The 25,569-nt window shown below is 43.9% G+C and overlaps 1 protein-coding gene across 1 annotated transcript in view; it reads right to left on the reverse strand.

The window, feature by feature from the left end:
* LOC149868564 (atrial natriuretic peptide receptor 2-like) overlaps window positions 1-24,945 on the reverse strand; it is a 117,513-nt gene extending 92,568 nt beyond the window's left edge. Inside the window, exon 1 of the mRNA XM_090037245.1 lies at window positions 24,819-24,945. The gene's annotated coding sequence lies outside the window, so the exon portion shown is untranslated. The remainder of the gene's footprint in view (window positions 1-24,818) is intronic.
* Window positions 24,946-25,569: the final 624 nt, after the last annotated feature.

Genomic DNA, 25,569 nt, shown 5'->3' on the forward strand with positions numbered 1-25,569 from the left:
CATTTGGAGGAACTTAAGAACATTATTCACAAAGCATGCACTGAATCAGTTGGATACACCACTTACCATCACAAAGATTGGTGTGATGAGAATAGTGAGGAAATCCTAGCACTTACCATCAGAAAAGAAACACATTCTGCAGGTGGCAATAATGAACCCTCTAACCAGAAAAAAATGAGAGGCTTATGACCAGCTCTAAAGTTCTGAGGAGGCTACAGGAACATCCAGAACCAGTGGTAGCAAGCACATGCCATGGAGATCCAGAGTTTCGCTGATCAGCATGACATGAGAAGCTTCTTTCAAGGAATAAAAGTCATCCATGGGCCATGTTCCAATGGCCCAACCCCCTTGCAATCCCAGGATGGTTCCACCCTTCTCACAGACAATGCATTCATTAAACAACACTGGAAGGAACACTTCATGATTCTACTCAACCATGGGAATCTGAGGTCTCAGCTGCCACCGAGTCCATCCCTTAACACCCAGTAACAGAATCTCTTGCTGATCCCCATCCTTCAAGGAAGTCTGATGTGCCAACACTCTGACCAAGAACAAGAAGGTGCCAGGACCAGACAACAATCAAAGCTGGTGGAACAGCACTAGCACAAAAACTTTACCCACTTCTCATCAAAACATTGGATTAATGAGGAAGCTCCGCCTGACTTAAATAATGCCAACTATTGTGACCATCTTTAAGAAAGGGGAAAAGTCAGTGTGTCAAGGGGAAAGGGGACTAAGGCATTGCCTTCCTCTCCATTGCTGGAAAGATTCTTACTCTTATCCTTCTGAATGGCCTCCTTCCCCTTGCTGAAGATGTCCCTCCAGAATCCAGTGTGGCGTAAGACCATAACAGGGAACGACTGCTATGATTTTTGTTGCACAACAGATCCAGAAGTGTAGAGAGCAATACCAGGAGCTGTTTGTCACTCATTGACCTAACCAAGCCTTCAACCCCATCAATCATGAAGCCTTATGGAACGTTCTGGATAGGTTTGGTTGTCCATTGAAGTTCCTCATGCTACTAACTCCACGATGGGATGACCACCACAGTCCTTTGCAGTGGATCAGAGACAGACCGATTTACCATCTGTACTGGTGTCAAGCAGGGCTGGGTCATCATCCCAACCCTTTTATCCATCTATATTGCTGAGATTTTGATTCTCATCCATGACTGCCTTCCTCCCAGAATTGGGGTTGAGCATCGAATGGACAGTTAGATTTTCAACGTGCAGTGCCTTCACAGCAAAATGAAAGTTACCAAGCCTGGCATCACCCACCTTCAGTAAGCTGATCACTATATTATCCTTGTGCACACTGACTGGTCTGCAGTCCAACCTTGACCTTTTCTCAGGTGCCTATTACAGCCTGGGACTCTCTTTTAATATTGGGAAGACCAAGATGCTCCATCAGCCTGCCCCAGCACAAATTACCATTGGTGGAGAACTTCTGGAAAACACTGAGCATTTCCCGTACCTTGGCAGCCGCCTCTCCCAGTCAGTCAGTCTTGATGTAGAAATCAAACATAGGATTTGATTGTGCCAGCGTATCCTTCAGGCAAGCTGCTTAGCCACTGTGCCTTTGCTGACTGAGATCTGACAGATGGAAACTAAGATCCTGGTCTACAATGCAGTGATTATCCCCCTCTGTGGTGGTTATCACACCTCTATGAGTGTGAGACATGTGGCTGACATATTCAAAGCCATTTTAAGTGCCTGCAATGGTTCCATCAGCATTACCTTAGGAAGATCCTTTGCATGAGATGGAAAGACCACTGCACCAATGCCAGCATCCTCTCTGCAGCTAACATAACCGGGTACTGAAGCAAAGATCATGAAACATCAACTCTGTTGGGCTGACCACTGTGTGCAGATGGCTGAGAGTCATCTCTCAAAGCAAGTCCTTTTCTCTCAGCTCAGTCATGGTAAGAGAACCTGCAGAAGACAGAGGAAGTACTACAAGGCCACCCTGAAAATACAGCTTATGAATGATGGCATCAAACTTTCTAACTGGGAGACCTGCTGGCTGGTAACAGGTCTCAATGACACTGCACTATACATCAAGCTATAGTCCACTTCAAAGAGAACCATCTGACTCAGGAGGCTGAGAAATGGCAAAGGAGGAAGAAAAACACACAACAACCTGGCCAACAGCTGCCCCACCCAGGGACCACTTGTCATATCTGTGGAAAAACCTGCATTGATTGGACTGTTCAGCCCTCTTAAAACTCAACAATAATCCCTCCCTCCCCCTCCACCCAACATCATCCTCTCTTCAAGGGATAGCCAAAGAGCATTATCTCAGGTTAATTGGTTCCCTGTGGCCAATTTCCACTCTACTGCTTTCCCTCCTATGAGTCTGGTTCTTTCTGTTTTGCCTGAACCCTTCATCTCCAGGCTGGCACTTACTTTAGAACCCTCTAGTGGCTACAGGTAGACTCAGGGCCATGACCATGGCCTTCTCCAAATTACTTCATTACCTCCCTCACTTCCTTCTCAGCTGTGTAAGAGACCAGGAGTGAACCAGCAACACCTTCATTACACTCAATGCCTGCTGCAGCCCCAGTGTATAGGACTTTACTGGACCCAGGATATCATGGACACCTAATATGCCTCCTATCCTACAAAGTCTCACAGAGCAGACGAGGAAGTGTACACTTAGGTAGAAGAGAAAGAAATCATCATTAGGACTTTCTTGTGCTCCAACCTCTGAAGAATACCGGTCCAACACATGCAAAAAATGTATTCTACGTACTGTGGTCTGCCATTTAAGCTCTATTGCCAGCAAAACAAAGTCTAGTTATCTGGGATTCTTCAGTCTAGAAAAGAGAAGGCTTAGGGGTGACTTGGTAGCAGCCTATAATTATATAAGGGGGGTACATCAGGACCTAGGAGAACAGCTGTTCACCAGAGCTCCCCAAGGGATAAAACAAGGTCTAATGGCCACAAACTCCAGGAAGGCCGATTTAGACTAGACATAACGAAAAAGTTCTTTATGGTGCAAGTGTCCAGGGTCTGGAACAGACTCTCCCCAGAGGTGGTGCAAGCACCTACTCTGGACTCTTTCAAAAAATGTCTGGATATTTTTCTTGCTGGGATCACTTGATCCCAGCTGACTTCTACAGGGGTGGCGGCTGGCTCAATGATTTCATGAGATCCATTCCAGCCCCTAATGTCTGTGAAATCCATAAAGTCAGGGAAAGACATTCTGGCTATGCTTAAATAGTAGCCAGTTCAGCCATCATCCATGTCAGGGCCTTCTCCAACCCCCATTGCCCCAGTATCTCAGTCCCTGACAATCTCTCCTCCTAATACCATCATGCTAGAAGGGAGTACTGTATCTTCAGTTGTACAGAGCAGGAACTGAGGCCCAGAGAGGGTGAGTAATTTGCCCAAGTTCTCTCTGGAAGGCTGTTAAAAAGAAAAATCCCCCGACCTACTGCTCTAACCACTTGCATGCCATTGTTACAAAGTAGATCTCACCTGTGCCGGAGCAGAGAATCTAGCTCTCTGGGGACTTGATTTCCATAGTTCTAGGCACCTCAGATCCTGTAACTTTTTTTCACTGTAGCTCAAGTGCACTGAATTTAAGCACTGCAGAAAGCTCTCCTGACATGTCATGAGTAGGCAGGGACCCTGGATTTGATGTTGGTGCTGAAGTTAACAGTAACCTTTTACGGGAGCAAATGGGGAAGGGAAAATAATAGGACCCAATGGATGTCTGTATTTCTCAAAAAATTAAAACACTATGTCCTAGGCTCCAAAAGCAAGTGACTTCTCAGCACTCAGTTTGAGATGCCTATGGACTTGATTGCTTCACCTGAGGCTTTGGGATTACAGCCACTTGGCAGCTCTGAAAAAGGCTAGGCACCAACAAACAGGGTCAGGCCGGAGTACTGCGTCCAGTTCTGGGCACCGCACTTCACGAGGGATGTGGACAGCATGGAGAGGGTCCAGAGGAGGGCCACTCGCATGGTCAGGGGGCAGCAGGGCAGGCCATACGAGGAGAGGTTAAGGGACCTGAACCTGTTCAGCCTCCACAACAGAAGGCTGAGGGGGGATCTAGTGGCCATGTACAAACTAGTCAGGGGGGACCAGCAAGCACTGGGGAGTCCCTGTTCCCCCGAGCACTGCCAGGAGTGACCAGGAATAATGGTCACAAGCTGGCAGAGGGTAGATTCAGACTAGACATCAGGAGGCGGTATGTCACTGTCAGGGCAGCTAGGGTCTGGAACCAACTTCCAAGAGAAGTGGTGCTGGCTCCTACCCTGGGGGTCTTTAAGAGGAGGTTAGATGAACACCTTGCTGGGGTCGTTTGACCCCAGTAATCTTTCCTGCCATGGCAGGGGGTTGGACTTGATGATCTGCTCAGGTCCCTTCCAACCCTACAAACTATGAAACTATGTCCAGTAGGAAAGAGGAAAAATAGATATAAATCTTTACAATTAACTTCTTAGTTTGGAGAGGGATAGAATAATGAATGGGAGATGCCTACCAGATATACAGTATTTATTACAATGCAGTAGGACTTTCTTGTGCTTTGACCTCTGAAGAATACCAGGCCAACACATGCAAAAAATGTACGCTATGTGCTATGGTCTGCCATGTAAGATCTTTTGCCTGCAAAATAAAGTCCAGTGATTTCCATTGTAGAAACACTGGAGCTATATTAAATCCTGCTGTTCCAGTGGAACAAGCCCTGCTGAAAAGACCATATCAAGTACAGAGCATGTAGCTTGCAGGATAAGAGCAAACATAGATCCAGTATTAAAACATGATAAGTGATCCCAGATGATGCAGATGAGTTTAAGTACCATAATGTGATAAAAACATCACTATGATACAGCCAGTTCTGTTATAGGCAGATTTTAACCATGTCACTCAATAGATACTCCTCTTATTCTCTATTTCTGGCATTTTTTCAAACAAAAACACCTTTTTAAAGAAATAAAAATAAAGGATTACTCAATGAAACCCCTTCCTCTAAAATAGTCTCAAAGGCTGTATCTTACAAAGCAGAAGAGCACAATGACATGAAGAGTTCATGTCATTAGGACAGTGGGTGGAGTTCTCCATGACTCAGTTTCCACATTTGTAAAATCAGGATAAAAATCCTTGATTAATTGAGCCTGCGCTGATGTGCTAGAATTCCAGTGCATTGAAGCAGCCTCCCTGTTCATGTATAGGCACCCATGAAGACTGGATCTAGAAGCAGTTTTTTAAATGAATATGTTTATAGTAGCAGTGGTGATGCATTTAGGATTCTTTACTGGTCAGATAATGATGAACAGTCGAGATTATTAAAGGGTCTTAAGTTTGCCAGCAAAACAATTGTATTGATGGATAAAGACCTGTGATTGCTGATCCAAAACAAATGAGCTTTGTTCTACATTCATACCATTGTAGATTGCACCGTTTTCTTCAAAAGTCTGTGCTGCAATTTGCACATGAGGAATGCTTGGAAATTTTACACACGGTCCACGTAGATCTAACAGGAGTCAACATTCACATCTCTCAGATGATAGATTTAATGTTGCCAGCACATACAATAAAAGAAAATGTACTTAATGAAAATGTGCTTAATGAAACATGTAGTGTTTGCCCCAAAAGTCTTTTCAGTTCCCAGGGAGTGTTATATTAGGATGAGGTTTTGTCAGTTTCGGCAGTGCTGTTCTCAAGTCTGACCTGCCCACATTCACCTGAAAGTAATTTCTATCTCAGTTGCTATATAGCTTACATCAGGGGAGTCAAAGATACACCCTGCGGATTGGGTTTGGCATATGAAGTCATGTAGTCTGGCCCAGAGGGCCAGGCATTGGCAGTGGGGCAAGCAGTAGTAGTGTTAAATGCCATGGCTTCCAAAGGAGTGGTAGCCACCACTTGTCCCACCACCAAATTTCTAGCCTAATGGGAAGGCCCATGGGTTCACTTCAGAGCACAGAGCTGTGTCATATGGCCTGTGGGGCTGCCTGCAGGCTGGAAATTTGGCTGTGTGATGAGTGTGAAGCTCCACAGGCCAGATGGTACAGATCTACACTCCTGATCTGACCCCTGGGAAGCCCTAGGCAACTCATCTGGCCCTTGGGGCTGGATAAGTCTGATGCCCCTGATTTATATAAATTAAGTCTTAAACCCTTGGTACTTTCTAGATTTCCAGGTGTATGTGCTTATATATGCCTTCAGTATTTATGGATTAGTGCTTAGAAAATTTCTAAGCAAATAACATTTTAAAAGTTAAAAAATATTTTTTTTTTCCCTCATTGACATGTAGCTTCGATGAAGTTCAAATTCATTCTGGAGAAATTTATAACATTTTATTCATTGTATATCATGGTCCAAAAAAGCTATGAGTATGCAGCTGCCTTACTGATTCCCTTGTCAGCCATTTGCTTTGTGTAGGGCTTCAGATTTTACAATCCCATAGCATTGCTTGCATTTTATTATAAGTCAGTCCCAGTTGTTACATAACTTCAGGGATATGAGCTATGTTGTTCATTGAACTGTATCTGGCTATCTGTGTTGCATTTTTGAGTAGAATAGTATAAACCCCAATAGGATGGAATCAAGAGGTTTGTCATGCAACCTGGCCAAGTAAAAGTAAAGATTTGATATCCTGTGTTATATCCTGTTTTCCCCATTGCCAAATTCTGATCCTTTGAGATGTAAGGAGAATGTGAAACAGATTGTGTGCTGCATGCAAAATACTCAGTACCTCCTTGAAAGCCTTCTAATATGTATGCCCAGACTGCAGTGAGATTGTTACTTCACTGAGTCACTGGATGGAAAAAAAAAGTCGGTTTGTGAGAATCTTATTTTTCCCCACTTTTTTGTATTTCCAATAGATGCTGTTAGAGTTAATCAAAACTATATGTCATTTAAAGTTTGTATCACGATACCAGGAAGCATAAAGAGTTCACTGGACTTTCTAGTAGGTAGCTTATTATGACATTCATCAGATACTCCGTAATTTTCAAAGATGTCATTCATAAAATGCATGAAGTTTCAGCCACATTCTTTTCTTTGTTTGTCATCTTAACATTTTAAACCAGTTCTGGAAAATATGCTACGAAAGCTTCAGTGGAAAATGTGTTAAAATATGTTGGTGAATATATTAGTAGATTTTAGGTACGTACTTTCCAAAATACAATTACCACACATTTTTGGCCATTTTACTGAATAATTAATTTTTTTAAAAGCCTGCAACCATTTCTCTTTGTGACTGAGCTACTGGTAAAAAGGTGAGTCAATGCTCATGATTCATTTCATCTTGGCCCCTCTAGTGAGACAGCAGAGCATGAATAAATGATAACTATAGTAATTCATTTTACACAGGTCAACAAATTGCCTTTAGCAACTTTCACTTACTACTCAGATGTGCTAGAAGCCACAGGATACCTTAACAGTCAAAAGCCATACATATGCCCTTTAAAAAGCTACTTGAAACTGTTCACCAAAAATTGTTTTAGAAAGAGCTTTATCTTCACAGGCTTTATTCTCACAAAAGTTTGCACACATCTGTACTGGTGTGTATTAGCTCTCCATTCATATGCATATAGCTCTGTTCAGGTGTCCAGGTACTGAATTTGTACATCCCAAAGTGGGAAAAACAATTTGTCTGATATTTTTATGAATATGCTGGACCTTATTCATATATTAGAAGATGCATAAAAAATAAAATCTAAAGCCTGTTCCCTTGAACTTCTGCATGCAGAACTCTTTTGAACACTGTTGAATGATTTGGTATAATGGCCACCACCTTGGCTGACATACTAGGGCTTCAAGTGGAAACCTCTTGCATTAAAGGAATAAGCTCTTTTAACTGGGGTTTACGGGACAAACTTTTTTAGAAGGGGCTGTAATGGATTCATAACTTTTGAAATTGGGCAGAATGCTCTGTAATATGTACTCATCACTCAATTACACTGATATGTAGAAAGCTTACTCAGTCTGGCTCTGCATCTTTCAAACCTGAAGAGCAGTTGCATTGTCTTAATTGTACAGCTGTACATGCAGCAGACTATTTCTGCAGTTTGCGTACAATTCACACATTTTTCATATCATTTGGATTCTGTTTTTCTGGGGACAAGGAAACACTATGAACTTTCCAATTTGGTTTTGAATTTTAAAATAAACATATTTATGACTTTGTGCATCATTTTAACAAATTGGATTGAAGCATTAAAATACAAGTCAAAAGCACTGCAGGGCATTTGTTTAAAATATGTCTGTGGTCACAAAATCCCAAACTACCAGTATACTGCTTTTTCTGTAGTTTGCAACTGTTTTTTTTTCTGTTGAATTGTCTTAGAGAGAGAGAAGATATTGTTCTGAAGATGAACTTGTCAATTGGATTAAAGCTTTCCTGTTATGCACATGAGGCTTTCAGGAACTATGGACCGGAAGGTGAACTGGGACTGTGAGAGACAGTTAGGGTGAAGCAGCTAGGCAGGAAGGATGAGAGGAGCCAGAAGTTGGGCTCAGAGCCACACAAGCTGTGTTCCAGACTGTTGTTTCCTGTAGAACAGCTTTGTTCATGACTGTCCTAAGACTAGGCTATTCGTTGTATAGAAAATAATGGCAGAGTACATTGCTTCCCCAAAGAACACAAAATACTAATTTTCCACGTAAAGTCCCAGATTCAGAAAGTGCTTAGGTGTAATATGTTGAGTGGGACATAAAAAACATGATCAGGTTTCAGAAAGGACTTAGTTTGGTGATGGCTTGACAGAGCTGAGTATGAAAGGTCTGGGTTGATTCCAAGGGTAGAGTTGTCATGTAGGAACATACGTTTAGAAGAGACTTTCTGGGCCATTGAGTTCCTTCCTGTTATATATGGGGTTATATGACATCATTGCCTATAAACTTCTCGGTATGCTTATTAGAGATCTCTTTCCTATAGCTCTGCCAGCCACATTGCTATTGCTAATGAAATCACTAGCAAAGCAGTTGCTTCATTTCAAGCATGGAGGTGCAACTCCTACTCTACCTTTAGACATCTACTGACCCTTGTAGTTAAACATCTCAGTAGCAACAAGTGCAGAATCTACTCCCTCCCAGCACAACTCGGCTTATCTTTCTGAGTGTGTCCAGAAGGGATCTACTATGACCATTGAGATTTTGTTGTGATCCTAGTCCTCCTAGGACAGTGTATAATTTTGTACATTATAGAAAAAAACACAGGTGACTATTGAGGGAAGGGGGAGGAACCTCCAATTAAGCTAAGTAGCTTAGTGAATAAGGCACTTGCTCTGCCAGTGGGAGATCTTATTTCTAGGGTCCTTTCTGTTGAGGCTGGCCACTGAGCAGTCAAGAGGGAAGGCTATTTAAGGGCAAGTTACAAGGAACCTGGTTTTGATAAGGCACTGCTGTGGAAAGGATGGTATCTTGGTTCTGACCCAGGTCCTACCTCCAAGGCTGTCTCTAGGTTTTACCCGATGGGTGCATCTACACGAGACGCTTTACTGTGAAGTAGTGTAGTTTATTGTGCAGTATGCATGTGCATCGACACGTGTACATGCTTACTGAATAGTAAACCTTGCTAACCATGAGTAAATTTGCTACCTGCAAATTCAAGTAGCAAACTTCCTCATGAGCAGCTACCGCGCAGTAGCACTCATGTAGACACCTGACCAGGAGCAAATTTGATGCCAGTCAGCTGGCCACCAACGGGCGGGAGATGGTTCCCAGCCCCTGGGAGCTGCCTGTGCTGGGGCAGGCTCTGCCACCAGGGACCAGGCTGGGACTATGTCCTCCTGCCCTGGCAGGAAGGAGCTCCAAACCCCTCACTCTGAGACTCTTACTGGGGAGCAGGGGCTGGGAAAACCTTATTTCCCAGCCCCTGCTTCACCATCATGATGGCAGGTGGAAGGATGGGGCTGAGAGATCCTTATCTCCCAGTGCTGGCTTTGCAGTCATGGGGTAAGCATCGGGAAATAAGGATTTCCCAGCACCGGCCTCACAGTTGCCCATTGCTCCCTGCCAGCCCCTGGGATAGCTTCTAGAGCTTCCTCTGGTGGCAGCAGGGGCCCATTGCAGGGACCCAGGAAGAGAGAGCAGTTTGCTGTCATTAGCAGCAAATCTGCTCCCACTTCACTGCACATGTAGAAACCTGCCTGGAAGCATCTACCTGCAAGTAGTTTACTCATAAGTAAACTGCTCCCAGATCTAATGCATGTGTAGACACACCTAATGACTACTTAATGCAAAATACAGAAACAAAATATTCTTGGTTCTTCTTAGCCCATGGCCTGGTGGTTAGGGGCACTTTGTTGGGAAGTCAGAGATGCATGGGGGTGTTGGACAATGGTCTACTTCCTGGGCAAGTGTGCTAATCACTGGGCTATTAGGCTAACAAATGGGAGGCCCACTTCTCCTCCTCCTTGTGGTTTTTCTGCAGCTGACAGATTTGGAACTTACAAGGAAATAAAAACTCCTTCAAGAAGAACAGGATCATAACAGAGCATAATTGGCCGTAGTAGATTCTTTAAAACACTCTGAGAAGGCCAGGTTGAGCTGTGGAGATGGGAGCAGGATCCAGTATCCAAGTAAGTGGCACTATATGCCTCTAAATTTAGGAGGATATGTGACATTTAGATGCCCTGATTGGATTTCAGCCATATTTCTTAAGTGCTGTCCTCGGCAGAGATATTGTACTTTCCAGACTATATACTTGTTAAGGCATTAAGCTAATGCAAAACTCCAAACAGAAAGAGCAACATTAATTCCAAAGAAAAACATTTAGAATTACTGAAGCATCAAACCTTCTGGAAATCTCTAGTAAAGAAACCCCAGCCCTTAAACCATAGACACATAAAGTCCTAACAATACTGACTCAGAATTAGACACTCCCAGATCCACTCACTAAGAATGATGGTTTTAAAAAGACTGTAGTAAGCTTTTCCTTAGGGTCATATAAACCCAATATTAAGTCTCTGAGGGATTATGATAAAAAGATACATCACAGGGTTTAATTTTAATATGGTTTTTTATTAGATTTTGGTTTTAAATAAATGTCTAGACAATATAAAACAAAGCCATGCGCAGCAGTAATGAGACACAGAGCTTTAAAAAACAATTACTTTGTTCTTCCTCTCTAGTATAGGTCTCCCCAAAGGTTTGGGAGCCTGATTCTTCACCATTCAGTCCTTTGGGAACCTTGCCATGGGAGCAGAATTGGAATGAGACATCCCAGTGATTACTTCCATTACCTTCTGAAATGTATACTAGAGTTATTTAGAGCATCTCTGTAGGAACTGTAATAATAATTCGAAGTGAAGAAGCTGTGCATCTGGGATGAATAGCAGAGGCTCTAGAGTTCCAGGTAACTATTAACCTCCCTGCTTTATGCACTGGTGAGCTCCATTATGATAATCCAGAGTCTATTTCAAAATTCAGGTGTAATCAATTCCATTTAATGTTGCAAATGAACTCCTTCCCCTTCCCCAGTACAGCCGTATTTTCCAGTTTTCATAGAACCATAGAAAATTAAGGTTGCAAGGGACCTCAGGAGGTCACCTAGTCTAACCCTGTACTCCCAAACTATACATCCCAGTCAAGGCTTTGCCTGCCCAGGTATTAAAAACATCCAAGGATGGAGATTCCACAACTTCTCTAGGTAATCGATTCCAGTGCTTCATCACCCTCCAAGTGAGAAAGTTTACCTAATATCCAACCTAAGCTTCTCTTGCTGCAACTTGAGACTGTTGCTCCTTGTTCTGTCATCTGCCATCACTGAGAACAGTCTAGCTCCATCCTCTTTTGAATCCCCCTTCAGGTAGTGAAAATTGCTATTATATGCCCCTTCTGTCTTCTCTTCTCCAAACTAATTAAGCCTAGTTCCTTCTGCCTCTCTTCAGAAGTTATGTGCCCCAACCCCCTAACCATTTTCATTGCCTTCCATTGGATTCTCTCCAATTTGTCTGCATGCTTTCCACAGTGGGGGGGGGGAGGGGGCAAAACTGTACACAGTACTCCAGTTGTGGCCTCGCCAGTGCCAAATATTGGGGAACAATCACTTCCTTTGATCTGCTGGCAACACTGTAACTAATGCAGCCCAGTATGCCATTAGCCTTCTTTGCAACAAGAGCACACTATTGGATCATATTCAGCTTACTGTCCACTGTAACCCTAAGTCAGGGGTTCCCAAAGTTTTTATGTTGCGGCCCAGCAAACCACGGGCCAGGAGTGGCCATGGCCCAACAGTCACAGCTGACCGTGGCTGGACTTTCTGGCCAGAATACCCCCACCCCCTGAGCAGGGGGGTGGGCCAAACCCTGTGCTGCCAAGGGCCCTGCAGAAGGAGCCACAGACTCTCCACCCAGCTCTGGGGGGCCACACTTTGCCGGTCCATGGCCACTTCTGGTCTGGCAGCTGTTCCGCTGCAGCCTGGCACCACGCCATGGTCTGAGGATTGAGAACCCCTGCCGTAGGTCCTTTTCTGCATAGCTGCTGCTTAGCCAGTTGGTCCCCCTCCTGTACCAGTGCATGGGATTGTTCCATCCTAAGTGCAGGACTTTGCGCTCATCCTTATCAAACCTCATGGGATTTCTTTTGGTCCAGTCCTCCGATTTGTCAAGGTCTCTGAATCCTAGCCCTACTCTCCAGCGCATCTACTACTTCACCACCCCGCACCCCTGGTGTCATCTGCAAACTTTCTGAGGATGCACTCTATGCAATCTTGCCAGTCACTGATGAAGATATTGACCAAAATCAGCCCCAGGACTGACCCCTGGGGCCCTCCACTTGATACTAGCTGCCATCTAGACATTGAGCCAATGATTATGGAAGCTCAGGGCAGGCTCCAAGGAGGACTATTTCACGATGGCCTGCATTTGCAGGGAACAGATAAGAAAGGCTAAAGTGGTGACCAGACTTAGATTAGCAATGGGAATCAAGGACAACAAGAAGTCCTTCTTTAGGTACATAGGGAATAGGAGGAAACCAAATGGGAGTGTGGGGCCATTGCTCAACAACTCAGGAGAGCTGGTTACCAGCACCCAGAAGAAAGCTGAACTCCTGAATGACTACTTCACCTCAGTCTTTCACCGGACCAAGGGGAAAACTGCACCAGGTAGAGAAGAGGATGTGCACAGTAGGAATAATTGCCTTCCTACTATCACCGTAGAATCCTGGATCTCCTACAGCAGGAGTGGCCAACCTGCAGCTCCAGAGCCATATGCAGCTCTTCAGAAGTTAATATGCATCTCCTTGAATCTTTGCAAATAGAAGCTGGCCAAGGAGATGCATATTAACTTTTGAAGAGCCACAGGTTGGCCATCCCTGTCCTAGAGCAACGGGGGCCATACTTTTTAGTACAAGTGCCACAAATTAATCCCCTCACCCTCTCTGAGCAACACTCTGATCCTTTTCCCTTATCTAATCTTCTGCTCAACTTTCTTCTCCCTGCTCTATGCTACCTGGCTGATCTGCTACTCTATTTTCTGCTCCCTGCCACTGTGCAGCATAGGCCCTCCCAGTCTGCTATGTGCCACTTGCGGCATCTGTGCCACAGCTTGGCCACTCCTATGCTAGAGTAACTAGGATATTTACTCTAAAGAAAATGCTTGTAGATTGTATGGCCTAAGAAATAAAGTTGAGACCATTCACATATTCACACAAAACAGCAAGCATTACATCTATTCATATTTTCCAAGTCTATACTGTGGTTTTGACAAACTATGCCAAAAGAATGCATGGTAAACATGAAGACATCTGGTCTTGTGTTCCAATGATATTTAATACAGTGGAGTTTTATAGTCCAAAATGAAAGAAGGGGAAAAATATTTATGTGTCCTTTTGTTTTGTAATGGCTAAATGCGTAGGCATGTGTGATGGGAGTGTTAGTGGCTGGGCAAAGGAGAAGGGAGTAAAATGGAATAGGAACTAATTGGATAATGGGCTTTATGGCCTTTTTGCCTGTGGCCATTGAGATAGTTATAATTTAGGTCTGGAAATGAGCCATTTTTTCTGGAACATTTTCAGATTATTGTAACCTCTTTCTGTGCTTACAGGAATGAACTGGGACAAACACAAGTGTGTTTGTGAGTGCCCTCTTAAAAAATCAGGCTTTTATAGAAAACTCACTTTATTATCCCATTGGTTTCAACTTAGTATAACACTCCAGTAGCGGGAGGGGAGGTGTTTTGGGGGGGATCTGGCAAGGTTGTTTTTGTTTGTTTGTCTGTTTTATTTTTGAAAAACTATGTATAATGATTCAGCAGCAGACCTCTAGTTTCTATAATCTTCCTGGTGTGATTCCAGGCCAAGATCAGCATATAGAAAAAGGACTTTTAATAATGTTTGGAGTGCCTTTCTCTCATCATTGGGACAAATTGTACAATCTATTTTTTATAGTTACTACAATTAATTAAGGCCTCAATCCAGAAAAGCTCATGCTTAAACTTGAAATTTAAATGCATTGCTGTACTGGGTCATTAGAATAAATCTGTACTTTATTCTCTAAAAAGAGAGAGAACATTTACATAATTTACATCAGTAGTCATATATATAGGGGCTTTCACAACCAAGCCATCATTGTATAAACCTGGAATTGATCAGTACTGACCAAAGGATGAGTCTGTCAAAGAACTATTTGGTTGGGTATGCACTTCATTAGTACAGCCCACATCACAAAACCCACCAAACTGTGTTCCTGAGGGTAGCCTGACTAAGAAGGGCAAAACCAGAGGAGGCACCAAGTCTTGAATTAGACTTTCTTGTGGCATAGTGGTCCAGGATGGGATCACAGGGAGTGAAAAAAGTCTGGGGTGCTGTTACCTGTCAGCTCCATGTTTTTGGGGAACCCTGACACAGAACACAGACTGTCTGACTCACAAAGAATCGCCCCCCCCACCTAAACAGAAGCTGATTAAGATGCAGTGAGAGACACACCTAAAGCCCTCCAGATAAGGGTGACAAAAGTGAAACAACTGCCCTAGGTCTCATTTGCATCTGAGATGGGAACAGATGACTATTCATTTACATGAGAGATGGAGAACAGAAAGCCTGAAGCAGAGACTGCAGTGAATTCTGGGATCAGCGAAGCAGGGGAGCACTGCATGATGGGGAAGCTGTGCTCCAAATGCTCATCAACCCTCACACCCAGCTCAGCATTTATCAGACCAGTTGTAATCTGGATTTACAAAGGACTTCCCCCCCCGCACACACACCTCTAAGCAAGAGTAAGTTTACTAGGCATCTCGGGCTGTACATTCCCCGGTCCCACTATGGGAGGCCTATGTAAACTTAATTGGCTACAACTCGGTTGCCGGGTTAGGGAATGCTGAGGCAATAGACCGAGTCAGAGGGGGTATGGGCAACATTTGAACAATGGTACAGGGTTCATCACAGCGTCCAGCCCGTTGGAGCCCTGTCCACAAGTGTTGTCATACTTTTCCCGAGACGACTGGTGGAAGTCCTCTCCACAACAGGTTATGAACACTCCAATAATTGCCTTAAGTCTGTTAAAAGACTATAGAAAGATCTGGAAAAGTCATGCTAAGCTGAGGCTTGTTCACAGCAAGTAAAAATCCAAAACTCTGATGCTGCAGTCTATTGTTTCTGAAGACACCAAGAGATATCCCATCAAGTATATAATGTCAAGCTGACTCCCAAGTAGGTGTTTCTTGAGTATCAGTCAAGTTTCTGAGATGTTCCACCCAGATAACCCCTTGTCAATAGAGAGGACAATTTGATTTCCACTATTGAGAATGCTTGAAAGAAGCTGAACTGGGGGTATAAAAATCTGTAAAAGAAGCAGCAGTGGGTGCTGACACCACTCACTTTCTTCTGGAGAGGCTGTAGGAGGAAGATCATCTCCCTTCAAGGATCATGCTGAGAACTTTGACCTGTCAGCTTTGCAACCTGAGTGCCTTGGACTGGTGAGATCCCAGCTCTCTCTCTCTTTTCTCTTCTCTCTCTCTCTAAGCATAGATTTCTGAACTTGAACTGTATTAGTTAAGCTTGAGCTAAGTTTCCCCAAATACTTAGTGAAACCAGGGTATACTGTGACTGTTTGTGTTTGTTTTTCCTTTGCATGTCTATTACTACTAGTGTCAATATATATTTCATCTACTTAACAATAAATAACTTTTATAGTCAAACTGGTGGTAATGGGTACATTTTGCCTTCTTTACTTCTCTTTCCCACACTTGCTCTGCAGTAACGCTCCTCTTACCTAAGCTAAAGATCCCTGTGAAGCCCAGAAATACTGTGGGGTCTGCTCATCAAGCGGCTAAAAGATTGGGACGTGCTGAGTTTGAAACCCATAAGAGGATCAGCTTGTACAGGCTGAGTGACCCAGTTTGGCTCAGACATGCCCTAATGAACTGAATGCTGGCCCATGAGGGTGTCATCTGGACACCCAGCCGGATTCAGAGGTATTCTGTTAACTGTGTGCTGGTGTCTGACTGTAGTTATTGTTGCTCTGATGAACTGATTCTTGGCATATGAGGGTGTTAGCCTGTCCATGCTGATCAACCCAGCCAGGTCAGGCATGTCACGTTAATATGTGTGTGTTTGTGTGTATGACTGATTTGGGGACGGGAGGAACCCAGCCCCACTGAACTGAGTCCTGCAAGATAGCTCCACTGGGGGTGAGGGCTTGCAGAAGGGAGGGGTACAGCTCCATACAGAAACACAAGTAACACAAGCAGCACATTGATAGAATTACCAAGACCCTAGCCCTAATAAATGAGCACACCCCAAAGTAGCAAGCAAATCTGGTAACAGAGCTGCTGAATGTACTGTACTGGGTTTGAACTGACCCAGAGACTTTGGCCTTATTTGCTGTCAGCTGGCTACATTCCAGGTGGGGTTGTTTTCTGCTCTTTCACTTATGCACATGCTTGGGCTGAGTGAAGGACCAGTGACTTCCTCTGAGCAGGCACCACTGGCTCCTTGGACTTGAACAATGAATTATTTTCCATGGTCTCTGTTCGGTGTCCCCATCTGGATCTCTTCCTATGACCCTGTAACCTACAACCTCCCCCATTTTCTTATTCTGTCCCATGCAATCAGGTTATGTTCTGTGTTTTGGCTCTGTAGACAGAACTTTCTACTGTTTCTATGATTGAATCCACCCACAATTCCTAAATATTTAGTAGGTCACCATTTCTAGCACTCATGGAAAAATTAGGATCAGAGGAAAGCAGGGCTGGAAGGGACCTCACAAAGTCAACCATGACCTCGCATTGTCAGCCCATGTTCATCTTGGAATCAATAATGACTCCAAGATCCCTTTCTGCCTCTGTGCTCTCAAGAAGGGAGTTTCCCATCTTATAAGTGTGCTGCTGGTTACTACTGTCCAAGTGCAGCACCCTGCACTTGTTAGTATTGAAACGCATCCTATTTTTGTTAGCCCACCCCTGTAACCTATCTTTTTCTTTTTTTCCCCCAAACATTCAGAAAGTATGAACAAGAGATTCTGTTTACCATTCTAAATGAATAGAATGTGTGAAAACCCCCAAGTTGTAGATGACAGCACTAGCCCTTCTTTGGGCCAATAATTCTGTTTCCTCTTGGGTTGAGTCCCTCAGTGAGGAAGGGGCTCACATAGTGGTGCACAATGGAGTTTAGGGTGATGGTGCTGTGTGAGTATGACCTCCATCAAAAGATGGAGCTTGTTTCAGAAAGCTGAGGCAGCTGTTTGGGAACTTCTGTGGAATCTGAGGTGATTGAAAGTTGATGTCTTGTTTAGACTTTCTCCAGCTTAGCACTTACTTGTTCCCCCTTATTTCTTGCTGTGCTTGATACCATCACTAACAGCTGAAGCAGTGTAAGAAACATATGGAATTAAATTCTCCAACCTTTTTTTAGATGTGATGAGGCCCTTAAGAGTTGCAAGAAAGAAGGAAACTTGCAATGAGGTCTTGGCTGGCAAAGAGCCATTGTTCTACATTGATCTTCACTATGGTACCCAAATTCCATTTCATTTGGTCTCTTTTCATTGAGTTGTCGGACACTGCCTACTCCAAGGAATGGTAACAAGCTAAGGAAAGACAGACTAGGCAAAAGTAGTGTAGGGTGGATAGGTAACTGGTTGGATCATCATACTCAGTGGGCGCATCTACATGTGTGCCTGTCTATGCTGTTGTTACTGTACAGTCATTTAGTACTTGCTTTAGCAGAGTCCCAGCAGCGCACAAGTCATTTTGGGCCCTACAGCACAGTAGCACCAGCATCATGGTTCGTGCCTGCTGACACTGTGTCACCATAGCTCGTTGCTATGGCAATGTAGCATCTCATGCAGATGCACCCGGAGAGTAGTCCTCAGTGGTTCAATATCTAGTTGGGAAAAGGTATTAAGTGGGGTTCCCCAGGGGTCTGTCCTGCATCTGAAGTTCAACAACTTCATTAATGATTTAGATGATGGGTTCAAGTACATGCTTAGAAAATTTTCAGATGACCTGAAGTACAGGTTATTAGCACAGAGGGAGCAGCCTCAGAGATCCAGAGGGCTGAGGGCTCGGTAGAAGCACAGCAGCCATAGGGGGGCCAGGGACCCAAAGAGTGGAAGGCTAAGGTCACAGTAGGGTGGCTAAGGGCAGAGGGAGGCCAAAGCCAGGGCAGGCTTAAGACAATCAAGGACCTGCAGGCCAAATCAGGCTAGGGCTCACTCTGGGACCCTGGGGCAGCCTCCCTTTTTACAGTAAAATAATTCTATCAAGGCATGGCAGGTGAGAGGAAAAGGGAGGGTGCCCCAAGGGGCTGGAGCCACACAGTCACCAGGAAGCATCACTGATCCCCTGGAAGGGCTGGTCCTGCTAGAGATACCAAACTCAGTGAAATTGTGAACACTCTGGAGGGTAGGGCTAGAATCCAGCATGTCCTGGATAGACTCGAGAAATGGTATGCAATCAAAGAGATGAAATTCAACACAGACAAATGAAAAAGTCCTGCACTTGGGATGGAATAATCACATACACAAATACAGACTAGGGGATGACTGGGTAGGTTGCAGCACTGCAGAGAAGGACCTGGGGTTTATGGTGAACTATAAGCTGAATATAAGCCAACAGTATGCACTTCTTGCAAAAAAAATCCAACGGCATCCTGAGTTGTAAGAATGTGAGTGTCACTTGCAAATTAAGGGATGTGATCCTCCCACTGTATTTAGCACTGGTGAAGCCTCGCTTGGAGTACTGTGTCCATTTTTGGAACCATGCTTCAAGATAGATGTGGACAGTTTGGAAGGAGCCCAGTGCAGGGCAACAAAAATGCCTGGGAGACCAGACTTATGAGGAAAGGCTGCAAGAACAGGTTTATTTAACCTGGTAAAGAGAAAACTGAGGGGGGATTTGATAACAATCTTCAAATACCTGAAGAGGGATAACAGCTGGAGTATTGTATCCTGTTCTGGGTGCTGCACTTTAACAACGTTACAAATTACGCTCGTAAGCTATGTGCAGTTCACTCTAGGCTGGGGCAATGATCACGCAGAGCAAGTATCCAAAGTCAGATACAGAATCTTTATTTGCTGCAGCGAGGTGCCTCCAAGGAGGGATCCCGCCTACTAGCTATAATACTATTTTATACTTTGTTAGTACGTCAGCAGTAGTTCGTGATTAGCTCGTGCGCGTAAAAATACCCAATCATCTCTTAACTAAATCACTATTCTATCCAATCAAGTGGCACTGTGCGTGTGAACACTGAAGTTTAACTCTCATGACTGCATGTTTCATATATTCTTGCCAAGATGTATCTTATCTTACAAAAACAATCCTTGTACTGCTTTCAAGGTTCCTCTGTTGATGAGGCTCCTCTGTTGACCAGATTCAGCTGGTTTCATATCTTACCAGCAGCCCTTACACAGCACCTCTCCTCTCCCAGTTGTCATGTAAGTGCTGTGTCTGCTTTTATGAAATGGAGGCGAAAGGACAAGGAAATGGCCTCACTTTTGCACTACAAGGCCTTGCTTTAGCCCTACAAGATTCATATACAACAACAAGGACATGGACAAGCTCAAGAGAGTCCAGAGAAGAGCCACCCATATGATCAGAGACTTGCACAGCAAGCCATACCTGAAAAAGCTGAGGGACCTGGTATTCGTCAGCCTGAAAAAGAGAAGGCTTAGAGGGCAGCTTAGACTTGGTGGCAGCTTAGCACTACATCAGGGGAATACATCAAGGGCTTGGTGAACACCTGTTCACCAGGGCACCCTTGGGGAGAACTAGGAGTAATGGCCACAAACTCCTGCAAGACTGTTTCAGACTGAATATTAGGAAAATCTTCACAGTCAGGGTGTCCAGCCTGTGTAATAAGTTCCCTCCAGAGATGGCACAATCACCTACCCTGGAAATCTTCAAGAGGAGACTGGACTGTCACCTGGCTGGGGTCACTTGACCCCAGTTGTCTTGCCTGTTTGGTGCAGGGGGTTGGACCTAATGATCTTCCAAGGTCCCTTCCAGCCTTCCGATCTATGAATCTATGATCATGGAGAGGATGGAGATGAGCTTTACTCTGTCATTTTGGGGGACAGAACTAGGAGTAACAGACTCAGGCTGCAGCAGGGGGAAATTAAGGTTGCAGATTAGTAGGTACTTTCTGACTATGAGGATGGTCAGGCACTGGAACAGGCTGCGTAGAGAAGTTGTGGAATCTCCATCCTTGGCAACTTTCAAAAGCAGGTTAGACAGACAGACACTTGGCTGGGATGATTTAGTCAGGGTTGATCCTGCATTCAGTAGGGGCTGGACTAGATGACAACTATGAGGTCCCTTCCATCCCTTCTCTCCTATGAGCTCCTGTCCTTCAGGGTAGCAGTATGTATTTTGCAAGCTGAAAGCTGTATGGGCCTGGAGCAGGAAGTACCTGTAGGTATTATAAGAGGCAAATGCCCTTGATCTACTTAACCATATAGGATTAGACAAAAGCAAGCACAACAGTAAAAGCAATTATCATGTTCTAGCACTTCCTTGCACCCCATTTATTTCATGAGTCCCTTCTCATCTTTCCCCTCAGGAGATATTTTCATATCCAGGATACACGTCTTCTGGAGATTTGGACAAAGAAATTAACCTTGATTTTATAAGAGGCCTGAGAGGTCAGATAATGTCTTTGGGGTTATATCTGATTATTAAGATATTTTTCAAAAAACCCAGAGAGACTAGGAGCACAGCTCCCAATCAAAAGCCAATGTGTGTTGCCATCCCAAGTCACTTACATATTGCTGCTTTGGGCTCCTTTGGATAGGAAAAACAAACTTGATGAGGGAAGGCTGGAAGTGCTGGGAGCAAAGGAGGCCAGGCACGGAGGAAATAGGAGTGTTTTATGTCTGGGAATACCCTTACAGGTCCTGACCAGCAGGAATGATCTGGTTGGGGGCAAAAGAAAACATATCTTGGGAAACAAGTAGAGCAGGAGGTGGTAGAGGAAAAAGATAAGGATGGTTCTCCTGCACCATGGGTTAAGCAAAGCAGACGCAGCTGAACTAGAGGAAAGGAAGTGATTTTTTTTTTCCGGGGCGCTTCTGTGAAGCTAATGAGGATCACTGAAAGATTAATTTCTCCACCGCCTTGTGCTCATCTACAGTCTACAATCCACACTGTAGAAGGGTTTACAAACAAGAATGCTTAACTTTGTGCTGCTGATAACTAGGCAAGCTGGAGAGGCTTTCTTTCTGTATTAACAGCAATTTCAGATAAAATCTTTGGACTATCTTGAAATGGTACTGGGTTGAAAACAGCCTACAATTCTGTTAATTGAAAAAGTGGAAATGCAGTCATTTCATATCTCATCAATCATCTGCAACTGAAAAGACCTCTGTTAAGCAACATTGTGGAGAAGGAAGTGTGGCTTTGCATTCATGTCTGCATCTATATCAGTGAGACAAATTCCAGGAGAAGATCTCTGAAACAGTCGGACATTCTTTAACAAAAACATAAGCCTTCAAGAACACAAGTTATACAAGAAATTAGACAGCTCTGATTGCCCGTATGCCTTGCCAGTAGCTGACCATCTGACTACGTGAAACAACTTCAAAGGCAGTCAGCACAAGTGCCCGGCTGGCTGTTCAGCCTGCCCAGCAACCAGATGCTGCCACTGATTTCACAGAATTGCCATCAAATGATAGACAGCAGTGAGAAGTCTTATGGTGAACATAACTGCACACCATTTGTTTACCCTGTTGCCTACAACGTTTTTCTTCCTCAATCATACTATGGAATAATATAAAACCGCTTTAATCACAGTAACATGGTGTATGAAAATATCTTCAAAAAGTGCAGTTAAAACAAATCAAAATGATCTCAAACTGATTTCCTACTTGCACGGCCCAGTACATGAAGTTATTACTGTCATTCTAGCTATCATAGGCTACTGTAACATGCAGTAGTCATCAATATGTTTGAGTCTTGTCGGGAAAGAACAATCCTTGCTTGTTTGCAGGGATTTTAATTGCTTCAGACTGAATAGGCCTATGAGCCAGTATCCAGCACCTATTTAATTCAATTCATGCCCAGTGGCTGTGTGCATGCTGCTAGCAAATTTTGAAGTGTACTGATGAAAACTCCATTAGTAAAGTTACCAGCCATACCAAAACATTTCAGGACAGACCCAAATTTCAGGATTGTATCTCCAAATGTTTTAAACAAATGTTACCCTGAATTTTGACATTCCTCTACCCTGAATATTCCTGCAGAGCCAGGCACCACCCTGTAGAGACACTGCTGCTTCTTGTGTGCAATTTAATCTACTTGGGGGCTATACCAGAAGCAGTATAGCTGCATTCACATGGTGATATGCCTTGGCTTATTCCTGGCAGAGCTAATACGCCCACTGGAATTGAAGGGGTGTAAACTACTTCTAGTTTCAGAGGACTATAATGGGATTCATTTCTGTGGAGGATTTGGGACTTCCTCCTGGAGTTTGCTTCATAGGAGTTGCTTATATTGCCACCAGGGACCAGGTAGTCCAAGAAGGTCAACACAGGATGTTTGCCTAATTTGCTAAGTTTCAATGAACTATAATGGTAGCCATTAGGGCAAGGGTAGACTATCTCTGGCATGCGTACCGGAGGGTGGCACATGAAGACATTTTGCTTGGCATATGCACCTATGGGATGGATGTGTGCTTCAGGGGCTGTGGCTACATTGCCACAAAGATTGGACCACTTGTGGCTCCCCTGCCCTCCACACCAGCATGCCAACATCTTACAAGTCGAGATTGTGGGTGTCTTTGGCACTCTGCCCAAAAACATTGCCAACTCCTGCCTTACGTGATCATTGACAAAGTTATTCATAGATGACATACGGAACGGTAACCAACACATGAAACAATGCATTTGCTTGATGTTGCCACTGGCATGTGATAGGGTCACTTCACTTTTGGAAGCCTAACCCATGTGATGTGACTGGACCTAATTTAAAATGTAGTGTCTTGCCAGAGGTATCATACCCTCAGTGCAACACAGTTTTGGAAAGTGTTTTAAGATTAGTTTGTATCCAATAAGGTGCATAAGAAACACTTGGAAACCATGACATTTGCTTCAGGTGTCCCAGCCCCAGTGAACTGGTATCTCTCATAAAGTAAATCATTCATTTGGGGTATCACATGCAACATAGCCTTGAAAGGCAACTTTGAGAAGATTACAATGTAAGGGTTATTTTAAGAGTGGTTCATTTTAGAACTGGCATATTATTCATGTGAATAAAGCATCATATGACTTTATTTTCTGTTTGTTTCACAAATATTTGCTGTATAGCTTATGCCAAGACATAAGTGACATGTGGTGCAATGGATGTCTACCTTTTTGGCAAGGGTGCCACAAATTGTCCCAAATATGAGAGAGTACCACTCACATAATCAGTCATCACCACTGCCCAGTGCCACCAAATCCTGTTGACACCAGGATGTGGCAACAATGAATTTGGCAGCTTCTATCTCCACTGCTCCTGTGAAGCCAAACCCTTGAGTCAGCACTGACCCATTGCCTCCTCCATCCCCCGCAACTGCTACCCTGACTCCCGTCACCGATACCCCTTTAACTCAGCCTTAGAGGCTTGTGTGCCAGACACACTGGCTGTCCATGCCACTTGTGGCATATGTGCCATGTGGCAGCCACCAATGTTTTTGCGTCTGGGCTTTTCCAAACAATATTAACTTTGACTACTTATTTCTGGTGTGTGACTGGTCATATAAGCCACATAGTAGTGTTTCTGCTGTCTCTCAAGATTACTGAACATTTGTGATTAGCAAATATTCTTGAAATATTCCATGCTGTTTTATGGGAGTCCCCGGACACTTGGGTAGATGTTGGTGAACAGTGAGAATAAAGTAGTGCAAACATAGTAGAACTGAACAGCCAGCTAGCATGGGAATGAAGGTCTGTCTATGCTTTCTCTGTAATAAAGCTCTCTGAAGATCTCCATACTTAATATTGTTTAATCAAAAATGACTTTCTCTCAAAAGTATTTGTCAGATTTTGAATATTATTGGCTTTTTTCCTGCAAATCTCTGAATTTTTTCTTCGTTTTTCACTGAAGTTTTAAACAAGCTAATTTAAAACCATTATAGCAATGTTCCATTCAACAAAACATAGCTAACTGAAAGGAAAAACTAATTAACTCCCCCCTCTCACCTTCCCCCATGGTCTAATAGTAAATGTTGTGAGACAAGACCAGCTTCAAAATTTTGACTGAATCATTTCCTCAATTTCCAGTAAGCTCTGGTCTTAGGATTCAGTCAGCCCCTCCTATATAATTCTGGCTCTGTGGCCTCTTTCCCCCATCTTATTTAAAGGCATAAGTTTTGGAAAACACATTGTTACTCACACTTAAGGGTCTCATTCCTGAAATACAGCTCTCCTATGTTGTATTCACTTCTTACCTGCCACTTTGGGAGGTCTGAACAGGACAGATCAGGAGCACGCTTGGTAGGGGGTCAGGCTTTCATCCTCTGCCCAGACACCAGGTCCACATGCCAAACCTATCTAAACCAAGGTGGCACCCTGCCCAAGGTCTTGCTCTTTACAAAAAAATATTTAAACAGCCTCAGTCATCTAAAGAGACACCTTCCCCAAACACTTGCCCTTCAAGCTGTTGCCCACTAACACATGCAAGAATAGTAAAGTTTCTTTACAAAGGAATGCAGAGAAAGCAAAGAGAAGCCAAGCCACATGCTTTGGATAATTAGACTTGCTGGCTGTGACACTGTTGCTCAGACATCTGCATTTCCTGTAGAAATGTGCCACCTGCTTTCATCTCAGGCGCTTCACAGCAGGGAGCACAGTGTTATGTCAGAGACATGACAGATAACTTGCCCAGCTGCTACTGCTCAGAGGGTTTTGCTGCATGCAGGGGAGGGGAAGAGCACAAGAAGTAAGAGGTGGCTCTCAATGCTGCAGCTTCAAGAGTTTTAGCAGGGATAAGTGAATAGAGAGACTTTTCAGCTGGCCAGCTTCTGAGTTGCTATAGAGGCTATTAAAAACTTGTTCTGCTAGTAGTGTTATAAGTGGGAATCGTTTCATTGATATGTTGGACATTTGCATAAAGGTCAAATCTATACACAAAAATGCGGGCATTTATGAGCCTGGTCAATCAAGTATATTAACAGCTGACATATGAGCATTGCAGGTGCC

This window comes from Crocodylus siamensis, chromosome 3 (genome assembly GCF_052110815.1).
Source record: "Crocodylus siamensis isolate JL-2025a chromosome 3, ASM5211081v1, whole genome shotgun sequence".
NCBI lineage: Eukaryota > Metazoa > Chordata > Crocodylia > Crocodylidae > Crocodylus > Crocodylus siamensis.